General features: G+C 36.4%; 1 protein-coding gene across 9 annotated transcripts in view; it reads left to right on the plus strand.

Annotated features, from left to right (window-relative positions):
* The window catches only part of NAALADL2 (N-acetylated alpha-linked acidic dipeptidase like 2), a 494,598-nt gene that overhangs the window by 130,910 nt on the left and 350,555 nt on the right, over positions 1-13,133 (plus strand). For 2 of the 9 annotated variants that reach the window (XM_030494657.1, XM_030494661.1), the window contains 2 exons: positions 640-694; positions 2,629-2,697. The exons of 6 other annotated variants lie outside the window; for them this stretch is intronic. The gene's annotated coding sequence lies outside the window, so the exon portion shown is untranslated. The remainder of the gene's footprint in view (positions 1-639; positions 695-2,628; positions 2,698-13,133) is intronic. One more of the 9 variants, XM_030494660.1, reaches the window with a different exon arrangement.

A 13,133-nucleotide genomic window follows, 5' to 3' on the forward strand; every position in this document is an offset into this window, starting at 1 on the left:
TATCCAGAATGCTGTAGGCACTGTACTAGTAACAGTATTATAAACCAGGTCTAAGTGTGAGTCTTGATGTAATTATTTGTGTATCCCCTTCCTATGCCATGTAGAAGATTCAGGACAGGTTTCTGGGTGAAAGAGGGTTTAGTTACTTCAGTGCCCTGTGTACAGTGTATAAGTGAACAGTTTACCTTTTATCTTGTACTTTAAAGCGCTATCTGTGTCAGCCTAACATCTCTAAGCACTCTCCAGAAGTGATCTGGAAGTGATGGGTTCCCTGTACGTTGGTGGTGTTTTTTAATCTGCTTATGACATTTTCAACTCATTTTATAATGCAAATGTCTGTTTGCTACATAAAAGGATTCTCAAAGTTGGTTTTTTTTTTTTTTGTTTGTTTGTTTTTTTTTAAAGTGGTTGAAAATAGAACTTTATCTAGCACATTGATTTGATTTTTCGTTGACTAACAGAAATGCTAAGTCTTCCAAGATGTCAAACATCTTGGAAAAAAATCTAGCCCCCTAAATTTACATTAGTCAAATAATATCCCATATACAGTCTTTCTTAAATGTGAAAGCTGAGATTTGGCTTATAAATGCAATGTGTTGTTTTGTTTATTCTGATACCACTGTGTTTTCTGTTTTTAAGGGTAAACTGTATTCTCCAGTGTTGACATGGATGTCTTAGAGTCAGGAAACAGCAGGTACTGAAATTCTGGCTCTGCTGAAGTTGGTTCTTCGCATCCTTGGGAGACATCTCAAGGGCCATAAACCAGTCTTTCTCTTACTATTGCACTCTTCAGTTGAAGATTAGAGATTAATGGTTACGTATTTGTAAATCGTGTCCCAGAGTTGCAGGCTTTTACAAGAACAGGAGTTAGTTGGTCTGTGACGTGAAATCTGTCAAGAGATTGGTGGTATTTGTGTATACACATGCAATGCAGTCATCTTGTTCTGTATACAGCCATTTTTTCAGGAATCAATAGCATGCAAAGCACATTGTCTGCCCACCTGGGATATGTAATTTTATTTTGTTAAATTTTCCCCTTCCCACTGAGCATAACGGAGACAAATGGGACGAGCAGTGAGGGAAGCTTGTACAACAAGTGGTTAAAGTTCATGATTGTTACACTTAGCTTGTTACTGAATTCAGCTTTAAAAAAACTAAAGAGATTGCATTTCTTGCCCTTTCAATATGTGGTTGTACTCCTAACCTGAGAAGTTAGAGATACATTCTCAGACAATAATCACATTATTTTACCAGTCATCCACCTCAGTCAAGAAACCTTTCCTGAACAAAGTCTGTGAAGGTAGAAGAGGTGGGTTTTCTTCTTTAGATCTACCTGAGAGCAAAAGAAAAATCAAATTGCTTCTAAACCCAAAAGGAGTCTTAATGTCAGGGTGTACATAGCGTTAGGGTATTGTGTTCTATGCTTTTTTTTATTTACGTAAGGAGGAGAGTCCATTGTCACCTTATTTCTGACTATTGCTTTCTCTTCAGTGCAGGCCAAAAGAAAACATTTTACTGAATTTAATGTCTGTTTCCTAGTTCGTAGCATGTATGGTTACTGCTGTTACACTAAATAAGCATACGGCCCAATAAAACATGGCTTTTGTCTCTTTGTAAAAGTCAGCTCTTTGGTTTAAGAAACTTGGATTCTTTTTTTTTTTTTTCTTTTCCTTTTTCCCCCTAGATTGGTGTCAGCTGCAGCTATTTGAACTGGATTGAATCTTGTGTTGCAATTACAGAAAAGCTAAGAGATGCAAGAAAGAAAAATCACCTTCATATTTCTGACATGATTGTTTAAAAAAGTAAAATAAAATTGGTTTTCTGTTGTCTCGAAACAGATGTTTGTTTAAACCCAATCATGAACTCGTACTCAGATTGAATTTATTGTTTAATTTTGTACCAGTCTTTTGTAAATAAACTGCCTCAGGAGCAAGTGAATAGGAGTTTTCTATATATTGCAGACTTGGAATGGAGCTTCTTTCAGCAGAGTTAAGCATCCCAGGAAAAGAAACAAAATTGCTGATGGAGCAGGATCATGTATATAGATATTTGTCAGGATTTAAAAGATGCAGTAATTTCAGTTTGCAGCGAATCTCCACTTAAGTCTGAGTAATTGAGTTTGGTCCAAATAAAATCTCAATCTTCAAAACTCAGACTTTTAAAAAGTGATTTTTGTGTTGTTTTCTTTTTTCTGGCTGTGGAATCGGTGACCTTGGCTGCGTTCAGGAATTTCATATGCACTGCAGCTGAGTGTAGACAGGTCTTAAGTGGAGAAGATGAGATACAGCTAGTATCTTCAAATTATTTTTGACTAGATGTGAAATAGGCCCACTGAAATTTCATGATGGTCATCTTGTTTTTCTGTACAGAAGTTCTTACCTGATAAGCAGACACAAATGTTTGAGAATGAGGTTATGAGCCAAACTCAAGCTTTAAAACATTTTCTGAATCGCAGTCATGTACGTTAAGAAATTACTGACATTATAAGCACAAACATACATGCAGTTTTACTATTTATTTGGTTTGTCTACCTAGCATAGTTGATTTGAATTCTTCCTCTTAAAGACTGCAGAAAAAATGTCTGCATTTCATTTAATTCACTTTATCTTGCGTATATTTCTTATTCAGAATTGGAAGAGGGAGCACTCAGTCCGTCCAGTGACTGGTGTCTGGCCTTTCAGGGAAGCAAAAAAAGAAGTAAGTAATGTAGTGACTATTACAATCCTAAAAAAAACCAAACTAAAAACTACTAACTTTAGATCTGGAACATTCATTTGAAATAGAAAAACTACAGTTGATCGTATATGACAAAAATAATTACAGTTTATCCTGTTAGTATGCTTCTGTTTGATGGACTATTTTTAGCAAATATTTTTTCTTGTTTTCTGGGGTTTTATTATGGCATTTGTGGTCTAAGAAGTTATAATTGGCTGTATTTTTCATTTTGTGTTAGTTGGTTTTATTTTGGTATTTGTTTCAGGAAGTTAGCATTTAGGTCTTTGAATATGCACATCTGTTGTAAAGAAGGAAAACTGATAGAGGCATGATTGCTCACTGTAATAGGAGAAAATTAAAATCCTATGTTCTGTGGAATAGAATAGGAGCAGAATGCTGAGATAGGACATTTGAAAAAGCGGCATTTGAAATGTTACTGAGTTGTTCAGTTATCATTTGTAAACCCTGTAACCATGAGGCATTTCAGCCATTTTAAATTACTAGTGTATTAATGTTTAAATTATGCCAAGTATAAAGATAAACATTTCTATTATGCTTCAAAATTTGAAGACCATCAGTAACTTCCTATTCTTCGTAACGTTCAATTTCATGCAAGAGTAACTGATGTTTTCAGATGCAGCCGGTGATGCTGTGGCTTCTGAAGAGCTATTAGTTGGTAAGAGAGAAGAAATAAAAAGAATGATTTTGAATAGCATATGGTTGATTTACTAATGCCATTGGACAGTGTATCCCATATTGTCTTATTAAACTCAAGCATTATCATATTAGTCATTTTATGTATCATCATAATTGTATAATTATTGTATGTTATACATTATTATATACCCAATATATATTATTATTGTATATTATTATATACTCAAGTTTGTTCCCATTAGCTTTTAGTCTTAAATCATTAAGGACAGATTTTAATTTACATGTGGATTAAAATACATTTTTTTCTAAATCAGGTCATTCTTTGCGAAAAGCTCCTTCAGATTTTTCTTCACCCATTATTGAAGTTTTCCTTTCTCAAATCGAAACTCAATATTTCTAAATAGTTTGTTGTCTTTTTGTAATTAACTGAAATTAGGACATAGTGAAAATGTAGTTTTAACTATTTTAATAGTCTTATTTAAAATTATTTTCTTCTTTCCCATAATGAATCAAATTTCTAATTATTCTTCTGGCATACTAATTTGCATTGTTGTCTGGCTGCCTTGCAATTAATCAGCAAGAGTAACCTGTTAATATAACACCAGGAATCTTTCAAGAGTATCTATGTAGCATTGCGACTGCTGACAGAGTATGGAAATTCGCTAGAAATGGTGGGCTCAGTCCGCTGGGGATTTCATCTCTTGTCAGAAACACAATGACTGGCATCTCAAAATCTTCAAGTAGAGCAGTAACCCAGCTCTGGTATGGGGCATTGTGCTTATCTAGGAAACCACCTGCTTTCTGTCTGGATTAGTATGCTGCTCTTATTTTGCTGTCTACCAGTAAGCAACAGAAATATGTTTATTTTGGTAGGAATTGTTTACAGAAACGTCTGGGTTTATATTCTTGATTTACATTTACTGTATTAACTGAAGGCTATGAGATGAGTTGAAGTACTTCGCATGGTTAACTGCAAAACAGAAGTTTTCAACTAGTTCTGAAAAAAACTCAATAAAACCCAAGCAAACCAAAAAACAATTGGTAATCGGACACTTATTTCCTTTGGTGAGAACTTGCTACTTACAAAAATTTTACAGTTGTTCAGAGTTACGTATTAGGCAAAATATCAATGGTGAAATTGTATACTCCTAACTTCCTTGCTGTAGTTAATGGTGCCAAAGATCTTCAACACTGATAATGGTTCATGCACTAAAAATAATAAAATATGAAGATAAAACTGACGGTTTGTGTTGTGAATTTTTTTTTGGTAGATGCCCAGAGATTATGCTCAAGTTAGAGGGATGATTCAGTCTTCATATTACCACAGTAATTAAATCCAAGTTTAAAACAATAATTGATCCTTAATCTTAGAAAAAATAATTAAATATTCTAAAAGCAACAGCAATAAAATGATTTTTTCAAGAGTAAAGATTTCCACCCTCTGAATGCATTTCTGATAAAGGATGGAAGGCTTAATGACTGTGGAAAAAAGAGAACAAAGAAGTCTTACTCATAATTATATTTTCACTGCTTAAAATGATGGTAACCATATTTTCTGTATGATTGCATGTCATTTGCTGTCTAGTTGTCTCTTATGTCTGTGAATTATGCTAAATAATAAATATTTGGAAAAGTCTGAAGTTTTGCAATACTACAACAAGGAAGAATTGGCTAATCTTTATTTGTTTTGTTTTCTTTTAACTACTTATGATCCCAAGCTGAATCTTTAATTTTCCGTTGGAAAATGGAATACTTGGGGAAGAAAGATAGAAACATTCGAATGATATGGTAGTCTGTCCCTGTTTCTCTGTACCAGGTCTCTGCCTATCACACCACCAATAAAGAAAGAAATTTGAGTGATTTCTCCCATCTGGTTATACCCTCTTAACTAATTCTTAGACAATGGTAGCATAGGAAGAAAAATAACTCCTTTTAGCATTTTCAGTGTTGCACATATTTCACAAATAATAAAGCCTTAATTTGTCATTATTTCTTATAGTTTAATTTTGCTGTTAGCATTGTCAGGGCATAAAAAATACGAAAACATATTGCAGTCTTTTTAATTCTTTTTTTTGTTGCCTCCCCCCCCGCCTTTTTTTTTTTGCATTTTTTAGTAGCAGATCTTTAACAATATTTGCAGTTTGAAATGTATTTATTAATTTTATGTGATAGGGATATTGCTGTGACATTTCTTTCCTAACTTTTAGGCCAGGTTGGCTGTATGTTGTGTTAGAGGGAGGGAAGAAATAGGGGGCCTTGTCACATAAAAGCTTTATAACCTGACCATAAAAATGGTTATTTTACACTGCCTGCATTAGGAAAGCATTAAACACTCATTAGGACTCTGAAGTCTTAGCCATTATGAACCTGGCTGTAGTTGGCATACAACTTTTACCTTGCATGTTTTGCTTTGATGCAGTAATAAAAGTGTAAATGTGAAGTAGGAAGTTCCTAAGAGGAAAAATAACAACTGCCAAAAAAAAAAATCAGTATTTTATTGTCGTTTGCCTTTGCAAAATATTTTTTTTTCTCTCTTCCTGTTAAAAGACACAAAACTAATCCTACCCAAGACACTTTTTAAAGGGCTCATGGAAGAAATTGTACCACAGGGACTCAACCTGCAGTTACAGTTCAGAGTTAATATGATACCATGTATTATAGTGGTGAAGCTACACTGAATCGCAGCTAAGTGGCATGCGTCTGTAGGAAGGACAGGTGCATGATTTAAATGACTTTTTTTTCTAAACGAGGAACCTCAAGTGACATACCTGGATCCTAACTGGCATGTCATGTTAGTAATTCATGAGTGCATTAAGTCCCTGAAATGGCGCTCTGACAGGTCCATGCTTCTTGTATATTCATGACTGTATTGAAACCAGGCAAGTCTGTAAAAGTGAAAACCTTTTTTTCACCCTTCTCCAATATTTTCCTTGAATTGTATTTTCATCCAGGTTCAAGATTATTACAGCTTCTGTAATTATACTGGTAAATAGTGAAACATTCCCTGTTACTTTAACAATGCAGTGACATATTAAGACTCTTAAAACATAGTTAGACCTGATGTGCATGTTGCAGATGTAAAGATACCGCAGAGTCCAGCATCTCTAGACTGTTGCTATTCTAATGCCTATTTGGCTGTTCAAAGGTTGTTATAGGTTGTTCTTCTCTTGAGAAATGTGTTGTGTGCTTGGTAAACATTCCAGAGTTTTATTTAGGGGGTGCTGATAACAGACTTGATTTGCCAGTTTGCTTGATGCTAGATCGTGTTTCCTGCTTTACAGGCCGTTCCGCGTAGAAATTGGTCTAATTTACTTCAATTTAAATGTTAATGATCTTTTTCTCAAAGAGGAAGGAACATGCACAAAAGGCAACATGCACAATAACTCTGAAAATAAAGATTTGTTCTCCTGACAATCCTAGTAATAACTTTATGTCTAAAAGTCCCCTTTAGATACTTGTTTTGCTATTTGGAATTAAACTGTTTTTACGTAGACAACTTTTTAAAAGCATTGATCAGAGATTAACATTTCAGACTCAAACTGACAATATGTACATTTATTTGAAGCCAGTACAATGAATAAAAATGGTTTGCTTTTGGTGTTGTCCAAAAGTTTTTTCCACAGCTTTGTAGTAGCTATGGAAGCTTCAAAGTGCTTTACAAATCCTGGGGGTGGAAATGTCAATATTTTATCAAATGTACAGTAAATTTTTATCATATACTTTATTTTGAAACTTTGACCACCTGCATTTATATAATAGCACATTTTAGAACCCTTAAATTGCATGCTGAGTCTTCTTAAAATCCCCATGCTAATGTAGTAAGAAGTAATCCTTGCTGTGGTGAGCTTCCTAGCTAGGTAAGTATTTATTTAGAGTAGAGCAGAATCAGGTTATACATGATATACAATAAATTTAGTTATTCAGGATAAAGCAAAATCACTTATACATGGTGCAAACCGATGGGTGCAGACAGAGAAACCTATACATGTTGGACATGTATAGCTGGACAGGCCTGGGGTTGCTGGGCACTGTGACTCTTTCCCAGGCACAGCTTCTTGTGGGCCTGATGGGCTTGAAAGGAGTGTGAGCATGCTGCTGGTGTGGAGACGTGACAGCGGCCTGCAGATTACCATGTTCTGCCACAGACTGAGCAAAGGGAGATAGGTTTGGACTGTTTTTTCTGATTTGTTGTGATTACTAGGCTCTGTCTAGTGCATTATAACAAAATACAGTTGCAAAGCTGGAGAGGAATGCTGATGAGCACTGGTGGTGATTTAAAATCTTTATAGCAGGCTGGTCTTGCTCTTTCCATTAAAGGAGTTGATGAGAAATTAACTGTTCTGTTTTTTAAAATATCCACAGAAGTACTAATTTTGTAGAAGTACTAATTTTGTATATCAAGTGTCTGTTGGTGCCTCCTTCCTGCCTCCCTTCCTCCCTGGAAAAATGGTCAGGGTTATCTTGCTGTTTGCAAAGCTACATTCCCAGCATCCATCTCCTCTTGTCACCTTCATGTAATAATGGTGAGCAGGAAAGACATACCCTACACATACAGGAGTCATGCTGGATAAAATTAGATGAATGTTACTTATACAAGTAACTCACCCTGTTGGGGTGCTCCTGTTAGCTTCATTGTCTTTCCATGTGCTGCAAAGATGGAGAATCTCTCACAATTTTTATGTTGCAACTTTGTTTTGCATGACAGAGGGTAGTTTTTCCCTCTGTGTTTATCAGTCGGTTGGAGTGGTTTGAGTTGTTTAGTCACAGACTCATAGAATTTAGGTTGGAACTCATAGGTTTAGGTTGGAAAAGACATTAAGATCATTTAGTTCCAACCCCCCTGGCACAGGCAGGGACCCCTCATCCTAGACCATGTTGACCAAAGCTCTGTCCAGCCTGGCCTTGAACACTGCCGGGGGTGGAGCATTTACTAGTTCTTCGGGCAACCTCTTCTAGTGCTTCACCTTCCTCACAGTAAAGACCTTCTTCCTTATACCTAACCTGAACTTCCCCTGTACAAGTTTGAACCTATTACCCCATTACCATTATTGCTACAATCCCTGATGAATAGTCCCTCTCCAGCATCCTTGTAGGCCCCCTTCAGATACTGGAAGGCTGCTAGGAGGTCTTCATGCCGCCTTTCCTTTTCCAGGCTGAACAGCCTCAACTTTCTCAGCCTGTCTTTATACGGGAGGTGCTCGAGCCCCCTTATCATCCGTGTGGCCCTCATCTGGACTTGCTTCAGCAGCTCCATGTCCTTCTTATGTTGAGGACACCAGAACTGCACACAATGCACCAAGTGGAGTCTCTTGAGAGCAGAGTAGAGGGGAAGGATCACCTCTGCCCCTCTGTCGCTGGTCACACTGCTTTTGACGCAGCCCAAGATACCGCTGGCTTTCTGGGCTGCGAGTGCACAGTGCCAGCTCATGTTCAGTTTCTCGTCATTCTTAGTTGCTTTCTAATTCTTCATTAAACAGGCACATCTACCCTCTCATATACAGTGAAGTTGTTTGCACCAAAGAAAGTGAATGTGGATATTACAGAAAATACTATGTTCATTCTGAACCTAAGAAAATACATGTGCTTTCTTTTAAAATGAAAGTACTGTTTCTGTTTATGATAATATCTGGGGCTGCCATTAATTTTTATTTTGTTGTTCAAGTAGCCTTTACAGGCAAAAATGCTAAAACGGTAATAATTACATCACCACATTTGCTGTTTGGAATATAATTTATTGGCTTTGGATTAGGTGTCTTGATTGATTGATTGATGTATTTTGGATTTGAGTAAATGTCTCTTCATCTTTGTGGCATTCCAGGTATGATTAATATCAGCAAAAAATATTGAAGTAATTAGCTTTTGGTGTTGAGAATTTTCCTTTGTTTGTCAAGATGGAAGAATGTGTCAATAAGAAACCAATTTTCATTTCAAATGAGTGCTTGTAAATATGTAGAAATTAAAAAGCAATGAATTGTATTTATGAATTTTAATGGATGGGTATGGTGCAGCATTATGAAAAGGAAATAAATGGCATAAATTACATTAGTATATTAATTCATATAATTTTCCTGTAACTCATTTCATGTGTTAGTCGCATCTAGACAAGTCATTGTCACACACATTGTGAATCTTTTCTCACAATGCTGAAAGTCATCCATTACTAAGCTGAAATATGGCAGCATTTTTAATAATGCTAATCAAAAGCTCCAGCACTGTTTCGGAGAGGTTGAGGAGGGGACATTTACTGTGTCTGCTAGGCAGTGTGAGAGAAAGGATGTAACAAGAAATACTGACACATTTTAATATTTGCATTACTGTAGTTTCCTACTACCTTTAATCCACATAAAATTTTTCAGTAAGTTAGATAAACGTAAATGTAAAAAGTAACCATGTTAACTGTGTATGTTTCATTCTGCATCTCCCTTGTTGAAAGGAATCTAAGTAAAGGTCTATTTGACAAAGTGAAATTACTGCTTTATATAGTTATTTATTTTACATTGGTGGTAGGGATAGAGCATTGTATGTGGTCACAGGGTGACCACAAGGTGAATTAATGGATAGTGAAAGCGCATTACACAATTTGTAATAGATACCAGCGGACAGGAATTTTGTTTCTCCCTCTAAAATCTATGATCAGAGTGAGTTGTGATGTTCAGGAACAGAATAGGATGGTGGGTTAGGCAGGCATGTATTTCAGATGGAAAGGTTACAGTCATATCTGTTAAAAAATATTTCTAAACCATTATTCAATGTAGCTGTGGTTTCAGAAATAGTCAGAAGGCTACAGAAAGACCTGTGTGCTGAACTGCGGAGGTAATTATTACTGGTCAGCCTCAGTGACTTTCTTTAGCAGTGTAGAAAAAACAGGTTCAAAGCAGAGTCATGCTGAGCTTCAGATAGATAGGTGCTTGTAGGGGAGAAAGTAGAAAGGAATATATGTACAAATGGGGCACTAACTTAATGCTAGCAGAGGTATATTCAGCCTGACAGCAGCAGACTCAAAAGAGTCAATGGACTCTTCTCAGTATCTGTGAGGGTAATGAAGAAACCCGAAACTTGTCAGCTGGCCTAAAGCTGCTATACAGGAGTCTGAACTGGCAGTAGAAAATTTCAAGGATCCAATAAACTGGAAAACTCCTGAGTTAGAACTTAAGTGCCCGGACCTATCTTCAGTTACATTTGTGGGAAGATTCATTGCTAATAACTAATTGGACACTAGATTACTTCTCTGCTTACACTTCAGTTAACTGCAATTAAAATTTTAAGTTTGGATTGCACTTTTTACTGATGGCTTCCTACAAAGTTTTATTGCTTTTAAAAAAATGCTGTCCTTGTTTGATTAAAAATGTAACTTCCTGTTAGAAAGACCAGAAAAATTCTATGTCCAGCTGCTTTTCATTTTAGCCATCTTTAATGGGAAGATTAGCCTATGAAAGGTACCTAACATTTGCAAAAATCAGAATCTTGATTCTCTAGTGTATTCAAGCATGCACAATTGGGCACTGTAGAGCAGGTAGTTGAAAATCAAACATCATGTCACAGCTATAAAAGGATATCACACAGATGTTGTACAAGACCTTTTCAGAAGTTATTTCATTAAAGTATTAACTCAAGACAGTATGAAGATCATTACTAATTTCAAAGGTACTTAAAATAATTTATTAGAAATTGAATCTAAGCACTGATCTATGGATTTGAATCAATAACTTGCTAAGATCAGAAGACTCAACAAGTTCATGCTTTAGTCAAAGATAAACCTTTATCGTTTTTCACAATCCTGAGAAAATTCCAATCTGTGATATTCTCTGGATTGAAGTAAAACAAAAATATGTCCCCAGATGTATTCCTTTTAAAGAAAAAACTATCATTTTCCTCCCATCCACCCTGTGCAATGCACTATTAGGTAGCAATGAACATTTCAAGAAGTGGAAGTCACGTCTAGAGCTGAAGTTGGTTCATCTTGCAGTAGGCAGTTACTCATGGTTTGTTTACATGTGTCCACATCATTTCACATTACATGATGTCAACATGCCTTTCAAATCAAATTTATTTCAACTGAAAGCAAATTTACGTAGTGCACGAAGCAGTGGAGCCTAGGAGCAATGCTGATACATAACCAACTGCAAATATTTTCCAGTACAATTATTTTGTCTTCTAGGTGTGTTCATACAGGAGGATGTCTTTCACTTCAGAAAAGGTTTGTGTTCTGTTGATTTGCCGTTTAAAAATAGATATGTTTTCATTCCAGATGTCCATTGAGCAAGGACACTTTGAAGTCAGTGGCCTAAAGGCATCTGTTTCTTCTTGCAATAATTTTAAGATATTTCCTTGATTCCTGACTCTTCTTTTTGAGACACACATTCTCTAACATGTCTTCTACCCTGATACCAGCTAGTTCCTTATATTAAAACCGGTCTTTGTCCTTGTCCTCTTAATTTCCTTTATGCAAATTGTAACCCATAGAAGAATAGAAAACATACAGAAGAGTTGAATAAAACAAATCTACAAAGAAAATTTGTTCATAAATGGAAAACTTAAATAGGTTTTAGAAAAGAGACTTTTATTTTCATTAATTTGTGCCTATTTTTATGTTTTCTGAAATGGTTAGAACTAATGTCAAAGGTTACATGCAGTATCAGTAGGCTTTTGGGGTTTGTTTTTAGAAAAGAAAAAGCTCTGCAGCTTGGAGATAATATGTAATGTAGTAGTTGCTAAGGTATCTGCATGTTTTTGTGACTAGTGGAACAAATTAGGTGAGCAAAACATCTGTAAATTGTCAATACGGAGGTTAGAGCTGCCCTTAAGCTGTAGAAATTAACCTCTTCAGACCTGCTAACAAAGCTGACAAACATGGAGGAAGAATGGTCATGCTGAACTCTCTGTTGAGCTTGTACTCCACTGAATGCTGTCACCTCTCCTCAGGAAGCAGAGGTCAGGGTTGTGGTGGTGGTGGGTCTTCAAAGGGCCTGTTTGAGCAGGGATGAGTCTGGCTTGTGTGTGAGCATGAAAACTAGCTGTGGTTTTTTGGTGGTTTGTTTTTGGGGTTTGTGTGGGGTTTTTTTTGTTTGGGGTTTTCCTCTGGAGTGATAGAGTGGGTTGGTTTGCCTGCTGCGTTCAATGTGTTAGTCTTATCTTCTGCTGAGTGGTCCTGCTCCAAAGGATGGGACCCACATTCTTGTCGTACCTGACTGCCTGAGGACTGGTGTGTGCCCCCCGAGTCCTGTATCACGGGTGGCCAATTCTGTCTTTCAGCTTATACGGTAGGTGGTTCTTGTTTGAGTGCACTGCTAAAAAAGAGAAATGAAGACTTGGTCCCTTGGAGAGATACCTGTAGAGGCTGAGTGTCTCCCACCCTCATACATCCAATCTCTGAGAACACACAGTAGCTGAGTGCATATACAATTACCTTTGCTTAACTTCACACTTTGACAGGTTTAAGTAGATGAAGCCTAGGTGTTATTGTTAGCTGCTTTATGGATGTAACCAACTAGCTCTTTGCCAGCCACTGGTGACCAGTAGGACATGTTTTGTAAAGGTCTGAAACATGAATTTTACAGGATGAAAGCCTGATGTTGTTATGTGGTTACTTTTAAGAGTGATGGTTTCTGACTCCAGTCAAAATCTGGCCCATACCTACAAAGAGGTAAATATGATTTTATTTGGGAGGAGAAGCCTACTGAATTTCTTCTGGCATACCAGGGGCTAAAGACTAAAAATGAGAGCAGTAGGAATAGTAAATTCCTTAATGGTTCCAATCCTTT

This window comes from Strigops habroptila, chromosome 8, assembly GCF_004027225.2.
Source record: "Strigops habroptila isolate Jane chromosome 8, bStrHab1.2.pri, whole genome shotgun sequence".
NCBI classification, from domain to species: domain Eukaryota; kingdom Metazoa; phylum Chordata; class Aves; order Psittaciformes; family Psittacidae; genus Strigops; species Strigops habroptila.